The sequence below is a fragment of the Excalfactoria chinensis genome, chromosome 4 (genome assembly GCF_039878825.1).
Source record: "Excalfactoria chinensis isolate bCotChi1 chromosome 4, bCotChi1.hap2, whole genome shotgun sequence".
Lineage (NCBI taxonomy): Eukaryota > Metazoa > Chordata > Aves > Galliformes > Phasianidae > Excalfactoria > Excalfactoria chinensis.
The window spans coordinates 61466124-61482509 of NC_092828.1; the positions used below are offsets into that span (position 1 = coordinate 61466124).

Sequence of the window (16386 nt, forward strand, 5' to 3'; positions counted from 1 at the left end):
TTTTTTAGTGTAAATGACACTCATGTAGCAGCCTCTGTACGCTTAAATTTTAACTTTTATTTTTACATTTAATTTTGCATTACAGTACATTGTATAGCATACAGGACTAGGATGGTTTTTGCTGCCCCGAATCAAGCTGAATCCAATAGCAGTGACAAGAGTAAAGCCTAGAGATTTCCTTTTAAAACCAAGTCTTTGGTATAAGATGGAGACTGAGAATAAGAAATGTATCGAATACTGTGAATAAGAAGTCATTAATTTAGCATTAAATATTCTTTAAATTCAGTCAGTACTTTATAGAGGTATGAAAGAGCAACTCTAGACACATCTCCAGGTGTCATAGAATAACCTGGGTTGAAAAGAACCTCAAAGACATCTAGTTTAATCCCCTTGCTATGTTCAGGGTCACCAACCACTAGATCAGGCTGCCCAGAGCCACATCCAGCCTGGCCTTAAATGCCTTCAGGGATGGGGCATCCACAACCTCCTTGGGCAATTTGTTCCAGTGCTTCACCATACTCTGTATGAAAAACTTCCTCCTAATATCTAACCTAAACCTCCCCTATCTTAGTTTAAAACCATTCCCCCTTGCCCCTTCCTGTTTATATGCTCCCTTCAAATATTGGAAGGTCACAATGAGGTCTCCCTGGAGCCTTCTCCATGCTAAACAGACCCAGTTCCCTCAATGTTTCTTCATAGGAGAGGTGCTCCTGCCCTCTGATCACCTCAGTGGCCCTCCACTGGACTTGTCCCAAGAGATCTGCATCTTTCTTGTGCTGGGGGCCCCGGGCCTGGACTCAGTACTCCAGATGAGGCCTCACAAGAGCTGAGTAGAGGGGGACAATCACCTCCATCTCCCTGCTGGCCACTCTTCTTTTAATGCAGCCCAGGATATAATTGGCCTTTCGGGCTGCAAGTGCACACAAGATATCTTCTAAAATCTGAATCACCAATGACCTTCTCAGTACTTACACTATGGTAATAGAAATGAAAATGTATAGCATGCCATACAACACTATTTATTAAACTGAGATGTGTGAGGAGGATATAGAATTAGATATGGCACCACAGCAGGATTTTCCTGGAATCTGAAAATAGTGCTCGGTTGTTTGCTGTTAGAAGCTGGGCACTGGCCTGTGTTTGAAGGTATTTCCTTGTAAAACCTAGCATTAAATGAATCCTTTCTAATTTGACCCTGCTCAATTAATCACTGTGATATACCAGTCCTGCAAGGGTGCTTATACACACCTTATATATTTTGTTTAGATTTTGTATCTTGGAGGCAATTGTATACTCTACATTCACCCTGTTGAACTTGCAAAGCCTTGGATATGCTCAATATTGTTATGCAATTTAACCTTCATTCTATGCTTAACAATGTGTATAGCAAATAATCAAATGGTCCCTGCATATTTTCAGATATTAGAATTATAGTATCATTTAATTCTGTGATTTAATCTCTTCTGGTGAATGCTGCCTCTCCCCTTTCTTTAAATGTACTTGAACATTTAAATTTACCACCAGGAGCCTCTTGTTTAAGTTTGTGGAAATAGGCAGTCCAAACAAGTTCTGCTAGGAAATCCATCCCCTAGCTGAACTGTTGAGGGAATAAAAGAATTGGCTCTCATTTTGCAATGCTGTTTATTGTGTGAATACAATACTGTTCACTTCAACAGATCCATGCAGAATAACCATTACTTTCCAAGCAGATATATTTCTTGGTTTTAGGGAAGAGACGTAAGAAAAAATGAATTCCAATTGGAGGCCCCCAGACCTACTCCCGTGTAATTTTGCCCATCTTTCATCTTAACACTAGCTAGAAAGTCCTTTCTTATTTGAAAGATAGGGGTTTGATTTTGAAAATACTCTTCATAACATTTAAGCTTCCTTTCTCCTCCCTTCCCCTCTTCCACTGATAATAGCACTGAATTCAATTTATTATCTCTCATTTGAGGAGTTTTTTTATAAATTGGTATTTCTCTAAAGAAGTCTGAGATTTACCAGTTTCACTGTTGATCCCTATACCTCTCTGTTTCTTTACCAGAGAAGTAGGTAATGAGCTTTTATGCAGAGAAGACATTTTGAGATAATTGAATCAGAACATGCCATTGCATCAAACAAATACACTGGTCTTACTTGTTACTCTAAAGACTATTTAAAGTCTCTTATTTGTAACTGTGTAAAGCTTAATCCATCTTCAGTATGGAAAGAAGTCTAAAACTAGAATCTGACCACTCATTTTAAGCTCTATCACTTTAATGAATGTAAGTGGTTTGGAATATCAATTTTGTCCTCATCATCCTTAACCATTATGGCTGCTTAATTGGCTCTTGTTATTTAAATATCCCGACACTGGTTATCATCAGTTACTGTCTTGTTAATAACACCTGGTCTGATACACATTCACAACTGTGCAATTGAATTTTCTTCCTATGTGTGAAATGCAAAGCTATGTAATGGTCTTTGATGAATGGGATGAAATCTTTACTGAAAAAAATAACTTGAAGAAACTGATTTTGTGTCATTTACTTTCATAGCTTCTTCAACAACCTTTGGGGATGTTGCAGTGGGGAAAACAGAAGGAGAGTTTGCCTTAGACTTTGTTAACATCATTACATTCTACTTTTCTTTACAGTACTGGAGAATTGGTGGATACTGAATTCTTGGCCCACAGCTTGAATACAGAAATTGCAAGTCTGAGAAAGCTAGTCTAGATCTGAAAATGCCTCCCTGCAATACTGTGTGCTAAGAACAGAGATTTGGCACATAAATTAATTAGAAAAGACTTCTTGTGAAGTAGTGCTTTCTGGCTCAAATAGTTTCTTGTATAGAGCTGTAAACCATATGGTTTGCTTTTACTTTTTTGACCTTTTTTCCTGCACTTATATACTCTTACCTTTCTCACTGAACATAAAGAGAAAAGATACTAATCACCACTTATAACAGGTTGTGATAAATCAGTATATGTTTGACAGGTAGGTTTAGAAAAATGTGTCTCTTGAACTATTTACATTTTTAATGCTCTATCCCCATTATCTAAGAATGCTGAAAATGTTTTGAGCCCAGAACTGGGAGATCTTTCTGCTGGTGCCCTCAAGGGTACTATGGCTGTGAATTTACACATCAAATGGTGGTTGAGGTCTAAATGAGTAAATTTTGGCTTTGACCACTGACAGTTTTTCCTGTAGGTAGAACTACATCACTACAAAATCTTGTAATGCAAGAATCAGAAATTGTAGTTTTATATCATTAGGGAAAAAAAGGTTGTCTTCCACTAAACTGAAAGCATGTGCTTTCATGTCTTAGAAAGTACTAAAATAGTGGGAAGTACAAATATACATGTAGGTTTTAGAGCAGTTTTTAGAGGAAATTTTATATCACCAATGGAACCTTGAACAGTTGCAATCCTTTTACAGAAAAGTCCCAGGTTATGCACAGAAAAATATAAGAACTATTCAGGAGCAAAAAAATAGTGTTCTCTGATACCACTGTGTAAGTTGCCATTACACACTACATTATGCTTCAAGGAATGACAGGAGTTGAATGGAAGGAGAAAATTGGAGGAGATAGAGATGGCAGACCATAAGAATTGTGCATGAAATGAAAATTGAGTGACTGAGTTGGCTGAACAGGGAAATAATTTCTCCTCTTAAACTAATGCACTAAAGGAGGAAAAAAAAAAAAAAGAAAAAGAAAAAAAAAAAAAAAAAGGAAAAAGAGAAAAAGAGGAACTGTGGCTGAGGGCCATGAGGCTTTTCAGGCACCACAGCTCCTATCACCACTTTTATACTTATCTCAATCCAGATTTTAAATATCCAGTGTGAAATGAAATGTTTTAAAATGGTGTACCATACATTCTAACGCTGAGGTAAAACTAAAGAGTGGATATTCTTGCTGTTATCTTGGCAGCTCTCCTTATTACGGCTCTGACTACTTTCCTGTTAGATGACTATTTCAAGAATGCAAAGCAACGTGGAAGGGATAAATGGCTTGCTTTTCACATTCAGTTGTAAGCCAAGAACTTAAGACAAAATTTTAAGACAACATCTTGAAAATTATACACCATCCCAAAGTTGGAAGAGAGAAGAAGGAATATCTGGGTATTTTTGATTAGTTTGTCAAAAGAACAAATAGCTGCTTTATTTTTTTAAGAGGAAGTTTAGAAAGGCAACATGAATTAACCTTTGTGGTACACCTTATTCAATTCTGCTCTTTGTTGCATGTCAAAATTAAAATTATTGTGAACAAAAAAGTTTGTCGTGAGTTAATGATCTAGATAACCTTAATAAGAAGAGGTATCAGTTTAATAAAATTAAGCTGCCTGTATTATCTGATCCTTGAATGATTAGGGGGTGTATGCAATTCCTACATAAGCTAAAGTGGAAATGAGTAGTTAAACTAAACCAACTTGTAGTTCACCTCAGAGAAAATATTTGTCAAAGTAGTATCAAAGGCTGCAGCAATGTCATGAACTGACACTGAGAAATTCCTCCTGAAAGAGAGTTTATATTTAAAATGTCTTTTCTTCTCTCCTCCATGCCCTCTTTGAAATACTTTACTTTCATAAAAGCTATAGATCCATATTTCATTCCAGGGACGCACAGTCTGATGTCAATCAAAAGTTTCCATTTTATAGATTAGAAGTTCTGGGAGACAACACTTGTTTCTTTTTCTTCAGTATTTGTGAGGGTTCAGTTTCCTTGGTCTCTTTACATCCTGTATTTTGGTTATGAATGCTCTAGAACAAGCACTCTATTTTTTTGCCCTCTTGCCCTGGCAGGACTGGCTGTGTGCTGTGTGTAAATTGATTGCTGTCGTGCCAGAATCCTCTCTTTTGGTCAGCGTTTCTCTCAGTGCATGTGTATGAATTTGTGTGCTAATGTAGAAAGCTCTGGAGCAGAGTTAAGGATGCTTTATACACTTTTGTGGCTTTCACAGAGATGTTATGCTGTGCATATGTATTTTTATATGTGTGTGTGTGCACTGTGTGAAGATGACTAAAATTGTGTTTGCATTTTTTTCACTGCACTTATATGCTTAAGGTGGATATGAGAGCCTGAAGTGCCCAGATTTCACACAGCCTATTCCCTGTTAGCCCCCTGACCTGCAGGAGTGGACAGCAGTCAAGGTACCGTATCTTGTTTCGTAATACCAAGTTACCTTTTGACCCCCTCCTGTTCATTCTCAAAGAAGCAAAAAGCAGCATCTCCATGTGCACCAGAGGAAATGAAGCACTTGGTCACAGCTCCAGCTCTCACCGCCCCCACTACTCCTTTGGGTACTGCTATTCTCCATCTGTCTGCTCTGGACATCTTTTCCTTTCATTGGAGCTCTCTTCCACATGTGCCTTCTTGACTACCTTCCTAACGAGTAAAATAATTTCTAATTGGAGTCTCCAACCCTGTTTACTTGATTTCCTCAGCAGATCATATTTTGATAGTTTGCGAATACCTACGCTTGCAGCAATCTTAATTAAAGGCAGATGAATGCAGCTGCATTCAGCAGTTTCAGTGAGAGCCAGTTTCAATCTGAGAAACTGTTTTGGCTCTACATAGGAGGACTGGTTTATTTTAATGCTTTTTAAAGCTAAACTAAGACAAGTTCTAGGTGTTGGGTTCAGAAGAAGGAACCATTTCAGGGAGAGGGGCAACAGAACAGTAGAGATTTGTCTTCGCTCTATGAAGATTTGTTTCCAAAGAATCCTTTTGAAGTTTATAAATGCCTGTTTAGAAGTGGTGTTTTGTTTTGTTGTTTTTCATACACAAATTCCCTAAAACACACACCCCAGTTTTAAAACAGCACTGTGGCTCATTTGCTTTCTTAATAGATTTTGGGAACCTAATGTCTGTATTTTTTAATTCCTGTGACTTAAAGCTAGTCTAAAGTTGCCAGAATTTTGTGCCCAGTTTCAAATAACATTTCCGTTTTTAAGCTTTTAAATGTCTGGACTTAGCATTAACATTTTCATCTTGAATCCATAACACATTTCTTTTCAGAGTGGTGAAGTTTGGATTCTCATCCAGAAAGCCAGAAGGCTTGTGAGAACAGGTGAAATTTGTTTCTTGAAGTGACTAAATTTGCATTAGTTTGAAAGATTTTTTTAAACCTTGTGCTTTAACCCAAATTCTGCTCTCATATTCAAACTTAGCCTGTTCTAATTGGAATTTGTATCAGACAGGTGTGTTGCTATTTTTAACACTGATATTTATGCATAAAACTCTTCCATTTTGTCTAATCTTAATTAAAGCATAGTTTAGAATAAAGCAGCTTTACCCTGTCCTGGGGCTTCATATTGAAAAAAGAAGAATAAATGAAAGCACCACTTTTCATAGTCATTTTCCTTAAATGAAACTGATCTGCTAACTTTACTTCGTTAAAGAAAATGCACTAAGTCTACAGGATTATTTTACAAAAGTGTTGTTCCTAGCTTTTCTTTATCTTTCCTTCCTTTTATTACAAGCAGTGTTTTGGTCTGACTTGTGTAGTTTCTCCCAGGAAGGCTGCAGCTGTGCGATTTACACATATACCTATGGGGCTTCCAAACAGCCACTGCCTGAAACACAAATCCATAATGGCCTGCAATGACTTTTTGAATGGGACATTAAACCACCTGAAGAAGGGGTGTTTATGCAAGTCAGTAACGTACTGTGTATTGTTGGCTCTGGTTTTAGGGAAATTATTGACATAGTATGACATATTATCATGCCTTGTTTTATTATATTGTAATTTTAGAGACATGAAAAAATAAGATGCAAATTTGTTTTGTGCCTGTGACTGCTATAGGTAGCTACCTGGCATATAGCTAGTGAGCCTCCGTTAAAAGTTAGTATGCTAAGCAAAGATGTAAATCACTGCATTTCTTTTCTTTTGGTGAAAGTAGGAGTCGCACTGTGACTTCATTTTGTCAAATTCACTTGAAAACTCTAGACTGATCTGCATAGCTTTCTGGCTACTAGTGAGATGCAAAATGTGTATAGCTCTATATTATGCAGTATGTTGACACTGACAGATTCCCTTCCCCAGAAGGAAAAAGGCAATTTTGTGGTGATCTGAACAGAGGGGACTATCTAGATTCCAGTATCTCTAGATCACCTAGAGCAGTGTGGAGAGTTTTGTGGCTAAAACACTCAGAGGTAGATTATCAACTTCTAAATTATATCCTTACTTCTGAGAGCCTCAGGTGCCTTTGGAGACTTTATAATCAGTTATCTAACTTGAACTCCACTTACTGCCTTTATAATGGTCTTTCCTTTCTATAAAGGTTTTATAAGATAAGACTTGAGATAGAGATAAGAAGCAGAGAGATATAAGAGCTTTAATTGGTTGCTAGTTTCTGGTATTCTGTATTTCCATGTGTATTTATAATAATGTCTCTACAGTCTTAGTAAGTATTAGGGGGAATATTTCCTCTTCCTACTCCCACTCCCTGTCAGAAAGCCAGGGTATATTGACTCCACAGTTTTGAAATAAAGTCATTTGATAAACTGTTTAGCCACTAATGGATACTCTGTGGATGGTTCAAAATGTTTGTTTTGTCACTACAGGAGAGACCGGTGACTAAATACTTGCAAGGATTGGAGCTATGATGGCTGCTGCATCCCATAACTCTGGGCTGCTGCATTACTTTTTGAAATTTGGATGGCTAAGTTGCTGCATAACCTCACATCATGCACTGGAAGGTGCCTAAGAGTGATGGAGAGGTGCTGACAAGCAAGGTGGGATGCTGTCTAAAGATAACCATTAGGAAAATCTGGTGTAAGAGCTCGGAATCCAACTTTTCTGCACTCACCTCAGCTGGAGGTTAACAGTACAGTTCCTTTATGACACTTAAATAATCACATACGTCCATGCTCTAATGTCCCACTGGAATGTATTCAGAAGTTTAGTCTTATTTGTTGCAGAATTTCAAAGTTTTTTGCTTCACATGAATATCATATAAAGATAGAATCATAGAATGGTTTGGGTTGTAAGGGACCTGAAAGACCATCTAGTTCCAGCCCTCCCACCATGGGTAGGGATTCCCCAAGACCAGACTGCTGAAAGCCCCCATTCTTTCTTGTACAGCTTCTCTAGGCAACATGCTCCAGCACCTCACCACTCTCTGACTGAAAAGGATCTCATTAATGTCTAATCTAAATCTCCTCTCTTATAGATTAGAGCTACTATCCCTTGTCCTATCAGCACTCCAGAGTCCCTCTCCAGCTTTATTGTCAGCCTTCATCAGACACTGGAAGGCCATTCTCAGAGTCTTCTCAGAGTCCATTCTTCTCTAGATAGAACAACCCTGTTCCAGCACTACAATCTTGATTACTTCTAAAGACGTTTTCTAAGCTAGAATAAGATGACTTATACCAATCTTTGGGCTTTGAAAGCTGGAGAGGATAGGAGAGGGAAAGAATGCTCTTGCCAAAGACACAAGTGAATCAAGACAGTGCTGCAATTTATGGTTGAGGTTCAGCAGCAGGGATACTGAGATAAGCTCTGAAACACTATGCTCAGTTTGGGAAGCTGCTGTGTGCCTTTGTTTCTTCACAGAAGGGATGTACTTTGTCAAAGCATTGCTTAAGCCTCACAGGTGGCATCTTTATCATGGCATTTACTCCATACTGTGTCAGTATTTAACTTAGAGTGTAATTCTCTAATGCTTTTGTCTCTGATCTATATATTGGAATGTCCTGTAAATGCCTCCCTCTCCCTTTTTTGTTTGGATTTGTTAGAGAAATACTACTCAAATTATTTGCTTCCTCCTGGACATGTATTCAAGAGTCAAGCATGGGCTTAATCTGGACCTTTACTTTTAAAACAGAGAAACATCAGGTTACAAGAAAATTAAATGTAAATTCAATTCCAATCACAGCTGAACAGACGTGTTCCTCTCTGGCTTCTTCCTTCGAAGGGAGCTGGGGCTGAGCGTTCAGTGTCCATAAACAACAACTTTCCCTGTGAATGGTGTCCTAGTTCTGTCTAAAACTGTCCTGGGGGACCTTGACAGCTCCTCTGAGTTCTCTTTACAGTTTCTCTTCATCTGTTCCCCTTTATCCAAGTTCTTTTCATGATGCTCACTGTTGCAAATTCAGTTTTGATGGGTTATTTGAATATTAGTTACCATTTGAACAACTTCAGTTCAGCATTTCATGGGTTACTATTGAAATTGAAGAATTTTAAAAAGTCATTCAAGCTCTTATATACATATTCAGAGGAGATTTTTATCTTTAAAATATTCCATGTAGCTTTTTAGCACTTCACTGATATGAATAAAAAACCTGATCATTGGGTTGTTTTTAGATGGATGGAGGACATATTTGCATTTTCTCTCTCTCCTTCCTTGTCCCTGTAACATTCAGAATTAGAGAAACTGAGTTTTGCTGGGGCATGCCCATGGCCTAAGGACTGGGCTATACTCTTCAGAGTGAGCAGTCCCCATTCCAGAGATAGAGAAGTTTCAAATTTCAACAAAGCTTCAAACCTGATTCTCCAGTATTCAGAAGAGTTTTTGAACCCCTGGCATTTTAGGACAGCTTTTTTTCACCCCTGGCATTTCCTCACAGTTTGTGTGTTAAGAAATCTGGCACGATAAGATATTTTCAGAACACCTATCAGATAGATCTACTAGGTGGAGACAAGGTGATGAATCTTGCTGCCTCTGAGCATGAATCTGTGAACATACCACTCTAGAAATCAAGTGGGTTTTTGTATGGCTTGTGGTGGAAACAACTGTAGTTTTAAGAAGTTTTAAGGTGGCCAGTGATACCTAGCTTCTTTGATGTAGTTGAATTGAGCAAAATACTTAAGGAGTTCATTTGCCCCAAATTCTCTTGTCATCTATCCCCAAAATGAATGCTAGAGGTGTGGTGGAAACGCTTGATTTTCTTAATTCAGCTGCAGCTGAAACTTAGCATTCCTAGGATACTTGGACAGAAGTGTTCACTGGAATTCTTTCAGCTTGAAACTTAAACCTAGTCTCACACATCAGATTATTCAGCATAGTATAGTTACATAAGATAGACAATTAGACATAATTTCCTAATATAGGTGTAAATTGTCACCTAGTAGAAATGCAAGAATCTTTTGCTCAGATCTTCATAACTGAGAACTTGCACTTCAGTCTAACAATAAACATGATATCTCACACATTTTAAAACTATTTCTAATATCTACAGTTTCTATGATTACTACCTAAATATTTAGAACATGCAGCAAAACATAGTCCCAATTCCTAAAGGCAAATACAGCAAAGAGAAGAAATGCTAGTCAGGAATGAAATGGTGCTCATCTTTGGAATAAGTGGTGATTAGTGGCTACCTAACCACTGTGAAATTTTTTGTAAACATCATAACAGAGAAAAGGTTTAACAGCAGTTAGAAGAAGGACAGCTGTTGCTTTGTGAATAATCATTTTTGTTGTTGCTGTTACAAATGCTGCAAATAATAGCATGACTGAAAACAGAGGTGGAACATATCACTTGGTTGTTCATCCTGTTAGTGCTTCCCGTCTGTCAAGGCCTGAGTCCCCAAAGTGCGCTTCTGAGGAACATATGTTGTCTGACAAAGCTCATTTGAAATCTGAAGGCAGAATTATGTTTTGCTTAACTTTGATTTTCAGATGTAAAACGCTTACACTGAGGATGAAATGTTCCGTGTAACTAAAGTATACTGAACTGCAGATCATAAAGCTTTCCCAAAGAAGTTCTGCTGTTTTTAAATTTGGCTATAAAGACCTATTTTTAAGCTAGAAGGATGTGTTTTCTTAAATTACTTGAAAACAACTGAGTAGAATAGGAGCAACAGACCAAGAATTATAGATGTATTTGTGCCTTACAGTAAAAATAAGTGACTATGTTAATTTCTTCTCCAGCTACTCCCTGCAAATACCTAATCATATCAAAAACCACTCACCTTTTTGGATGGTAATATGGTAAACTTCTAAATGGCAAGGCTCTGAGTGAGAGGGCTGCTGTGAGCTATTCTCACTCTGCCACCACCCTCCTGAAATGTTTATCAAATTGAGCCAATGCTCTGTTAATAATGAGTGAATATTTTGCAGGTCCATAGCAGAGGGCCTTGGGGCAAAAGCCAGCCAGCAGCGCAGAGAGAATGTGCTACTGCTGTCTATGCTCACAAGAGACGCGAACCAGATCACAGCTAATTATGCAATATAAAGATGCTTCCAAGATAGCCTACCTAAACAGATAACTCAGATGGAGCTTTATCTATGGCTAAAGTATTCCTGATAAATGAGAGAGGATAGTGATATTTTTCCTTTTTTTCCCCCTAGATGTATGTCATACATAGTTTTACTGCAGAACAGATCCTTCTTGTTGGGTACATTCCTTGCTTCTAGGGCCAACACAGAAGTAGGAGTAGCGAAGTATTGCTTTCTCTCATTTATGGCCATTTTCTTTCCATTAATTTTGGGAGAAACATCAGCTCCAAAAGCTTCTCACCTTTGTGAGTCCCAGCCTACATACTGTTAAGTTCAGTAAGGGAAGGATTTTACCTGATCAGATTTGTTCTTTTCAGAAATTATGTTAAACTAAAACATCTCTATGTATGAAAGCGTACATAATATCTGTACATAAAACCATATATATATATGGTAATGTGTTCTGTAATGCTTTGAGTGAGAGCCTGGATGGATGCACCACTCAGAATATGGGCATAAATTGCTCTGCTGATAATATAAACTGCTTCAGAAAAGGTGTCTGGGGCAAGTGAGAGCACTGAATCTTCTCAGTAGCTCACAGCGTGGTTAAGATGCTGGAAACATAAATAGTACATCTGAGCTGAGAACTCTTCTTTTTATTCATCTACTACACTGTAATGCGGGCAGCAAGTTTACATATTCTTGGAGCAGAGTGCACTCTTCTATTGGAGCAAGGCACAAACCCTTCAAGGGTGTGGTAGAGAGGGAAGAAAAGGGACATTTTGTTTTTTTGCTGAGAATAACTTCAGGGAGCAAGGTATCCTGCAGAAAGAACAGCAGGTTTTCTCTCGTGATGTGGTTGGAGTTCGAGGTAACTTCAGCAGTCTTCAGTTCTGTGTTTGCAGGAAGAAGGAGAGCAGCAGCCCCAGTGAATTCCAGGTGTTAGGAGAGGCACGTTCTTGGCTGCAGACCCGAGCCTCCCAGCTGAGAAGTTTAAAGTAAGAGTAATCCCACATGTAAATCCCATGGTTGTGGAGCTTCCTCAGTCTGTTTATAGTAGTTAATCCAAGTTCATGACTTTGTTTTGTTGAGTATTTGATAACTGTATGTTTTTAAAGTACTAGCTGTCTTACTGGGCTTTTCGACAGATTGCGACGCTTTTTAATTTTAAGCACTTCCAATCCAAGCACCTGGTGCAGAACAAAAATGACTGATACCCAAGTTTGTGCAACCAAGCTTTCTCAAGCTAATTTAATAGTGCCACCATGTATGATTATAAAAGAAGCTACTAGTACAATAAAAAGCATTTTAATCACTTGCTATTCATTTGTTAACTCTGCAGTAAAACTAAACTTTTAAACTACCGTATTATTATATGCAGCTAGCTCATGAAGTATTTAATTAAGTTTAAAAAACTACATTTTCAAGTTTCTCTGTATCCAGAGAAGTCAAATTATGGAAAGAGAGAAACTAGAAATACTGATCTGTTACTCTGAAGGCTCCACTCTGTACTCACCAGTGAGATTTACAATGCTGCAATACTGCAATTTCATCATTATTTTGTAATCTTCTTAAATGGGTGTCTCATGTTAGCGCAAGCAATCACAAGAACAGCTTGAATAGGCTTTGCTGCTGAGCAAAGCTGCTTGTGTTGCAAAAGCAACTGGGGGAACACATAAGGAAAAAACATTGTGCAAAGATATTTGCTTTCCCATCAGGTTTAGAGTGAGTCCTGAGAAGGGAATTTATGTCTTCACCCATGTGAACAGGAGTCCAGAAAATTGTCAGAAAAAAAGGAAGACACTAAAATCTGCTGAAGGCAAGTTCAGAAACAAAGGAGATTTCTAACCACAGCACTTGTTTCATGATAATATTTTGTGTGAAGTTTGCCTCCTTATCATGCCCACCTCCTTTGCAGCTGCTGAGGCAATGAAGGGATGTGTACAAGGTGAGGCATGCTGGCAGTACAGCTGGAAATCCTTAGTGCACAATGGCTGTGTCCACGAGGGGACACCCAGTGTCTGCCCAGAGGTGGCAGAGGTAGTGGTGGCAAAAGGAAAGATCCCATCTGACTGCAGCTGTGAGCATTTGAATACAGCTGTCTAACAGAAAGCCAGGTAACTGTAGAAAAACTGTTGCCTCAAAAGCAGCATTTCATTATGCATTATTTATTCATGTTAGTTTACTTCTTCCTTTCAGATCAATTTTGGCCACACATTCATTCTGTATATAAACCAGTTTAAATCTTTGAGACGATTCACATGGGGAAAGTTACGTATATGGTTCTGTAGTTAAAGGGTCTGAAGATAAAATGATATTAAATCACTAAGGTTTGCAGTTAATAGAGAGACATTAAACAGTACGGTTGTAGCTTGATTTTTTAAAGGATTTTTTCCCCGGAAGAATATAGCAATAACATCAACATATGACTGTCAAATCATGCTTTTCAATTTATTGTGCTCTTCAAACTCCAGCTAGAAAGATATTGCTACTCATTACTTTTTTTTTTTTTTTTTTTTGCCTGAATGCAGCCTGCTCAGTTCTGCTTTTGTTCTTTTTACCAGAGATATTGATCTGTGATCTGATGTCCCTTTACTGAGTCATGCTTCAGGCTGTTGGCCTTGGGCCTAATTGTACTTTTGGTTTCAGAATTCTTTGTAATATCTGCCTGGAGGCATCTCCCATGTAAAAAAAACAAAAACAAAAACAAAAACAACAACAACAAAAAAAACAAACCCAACAAATAAACAAAGAAAGAAAGAAAGAGAGAAAGAAAGAAAGAAAGAAAGAAAGAAAGAAAGAAAGAAAGAAAGAAAGAAAGAAAGAAAGAAAGAAAGAAAGAAAAAAAAAACACCAAAAAACCCACCAAAAACACAAGATTGTAGCTTCTGTATGAGTAATGATGAAAACAGCATTTCACTGATGCCTCCTATGGCCTACTTGAATTTCAGCTTCCTAAGAGCAAATATCCGCATTTTTATTTGCAGATTTTTGAAGTGGTGTGAAGAAAAAGTGAGAACTGTTGTAATCCTTATTATTTTTGTTATGAGTGTTATGGGCATCCAGTGGTTATCGAAATAGCAACATCTTCCTCCCAAGTGCTGCTTAAATCACAATTCCATATTTTTGATTTTCCATAACATCTTTTTTTTTTTTTTTTTTTTTTTTTTTTTTTTTTGCATGCTTGTTCTTGTTAGTGAGGAAGCAAATATGTTTCCTGAGACTTAAAATCTAATTTTCTGTTTGGAATAAGATGCAAAACAAATGAAGTGCTAAGGAGAAATAGCACACTTTTCTCCAAACAACTAAAAATATGATCAAATAACATAGCTTAATATTCATAAATATGAAAATGTGCTGTTTTCAGGTGGAAATTAACATGTGATAATAACTACTGCATTCAAATCTTTTTCTCCCTCTATACTTCTCAGCCATAATTAATGTTACAAAACTATGTTGCATTGGATCTACAGTGGCTGCCAGGCATTTATGTACCAGCAAGCAATGACAGTTGGAAATGCATTTGGTCCACTCCTACAGTATCCATATAGGTGGGGTGCTTGGGTGCAGCACTGTAAGACAAAGTCAGAAGGATTACATCATCAGACCATGCTGTCACTGGCTGATAATGTCAATGCTGCAACATGATGCTCTTAGCACTGCCGAAAGCTGATTAACTCCTTTTTGGAAATCACAGGACACATTGTGGTGACTCAGCCAGAGGTCACATCTCTAGCACAGAAAAAAAGAATAATCAAATCACTCATTTGAAATAAACAGGTTTTATTCTCATTTTCAACTCATGGAAGTAAAATTGAAGTTTGTTTATGCAATCCACTGGTTTCTCTTGCTGACAGCAGTTTCTACTAATTCTTCAAATGCACTTTAAGCAACAGCTAAAATGATGGAAAAGAAAATTTACAGGGATCTTTCTTTGTAGGCAGTTTTACTTGCTGAAAAAATGTACATAGTATGTAGCAGCAAAATTCTAAAAAAATATGTGGGCATCTTTTATAAATGCGGGGTGAGGAGAAAGATTTTTTTCATTATTTGAGTATCTTGTGAAAGCAGTTTTCTCAGGTAATCAGTGTACTAGTTAGTTGTCATTACACCTGGAAAACAGAAAAAAAAAGTCTTATCACATTTCTAAGCTGGTACTGGAAGATCTACTTTTTGAAGATAGATACATCTACATCTTTGGCTTTACATACAGTGTCTCACTCCGATTTTCACGACAAAATGAAGTGACTTTCCAAGTTAAGTGCTCATATAGACTTATTTAAAAAATCTATGTAGAAACTTAAACTGAAAAGAGGATGAAAAGCATATTTTTAACTGATGCATTTTTTGGTTCTGCAACGTATTTCATGGGGATAGACAGCACATATGTAACTTCTTCAAATTAACAGAAACCTACTTATACAGAGAGAACAGTCTATTTTTCCATCAAAGATATAAGAGGACTGTATCTCTTGGAGGAGATGGGTGCAAGGATGATATGTATTAGTAACTTCATAGGCATGGTCTTATTCTAACACCTTAATAGATTTTGTAGGTGATATGGTGAAGTTCTTCCATCAATCTCAGAAGATATCTTTGAGCAGCAGCTCTGAACCAATATGAGAAACAGAGTAAACGTGAAAAAATATAAAAATAAAAAATGATGTCAGTGTACTTCTCAGGCTAGGCAGAGGTGTTTTGTTTTAATGTATATGTTGAAGAGTTGATTTTATTTTTTTTTTTTTTTTCCTGAAAAGACAGAAGATTATTGAATACTAGTTTCTTTATACCACTCCTTACTCCATTACTTTCCTCTCCATACTTAAATTTAATATTACAGCTCACCGCTATTATTTATTAAAAAGAAAAAAAGAAGTCTTAATATGATGAGACCCTGTAGATATGCTTAATATATTTAATTTTCCTTTATGAATGCTGTGGTAATTCAGAAGATAGGGAAAGGGTAAAGATTGGTTATTTGTTATTTCACAGTTGGAAATACAGATTTGCAAGAGAGAGCAAGCATGGGAAAGGTAGGAATGCCAATCTTGATGACCGTGAGAAGGCAATAGGTAGTCACTGCTAGATTTCGACAATATTATTATCAATGCATTTAAGCAATAATGTCTCATTAATTTTCAGCTTTTGAGATGGAGAATGTGGCAGACTAGGAAAGAAGAGGGCACAGAGAAAGGATATAAGAGCAAACCTAACTTAGCAGCTGAAACTATATTTTAAAATTAC

The 16386-nt window shown here is 37.3% G+C and overlaps 1 long non-coding RNA gene across 2 annotated transcripts in view; it reads left to right on the forward strand.

Moving 5' to 3' along the window:
* The first annotated feature begins 5060 nt into the window (after nt 1-5060).
* Nucleotides 5061-16386, forward strand: part of LOC140251870 (uncharacterized) — a 178109-nt gene continuing 166783 nt past the window's right edge. For both annotated transcript variants that reach the window (XR_011903481.1, XR_011903480.1), the window contains exon 1: nt 5061-5128. This is a non-coding gene — a long non-coding RNA (uncharacterized lncRNA). The remainder of the gene's footprint in view (nt 5129-16386) is intronic.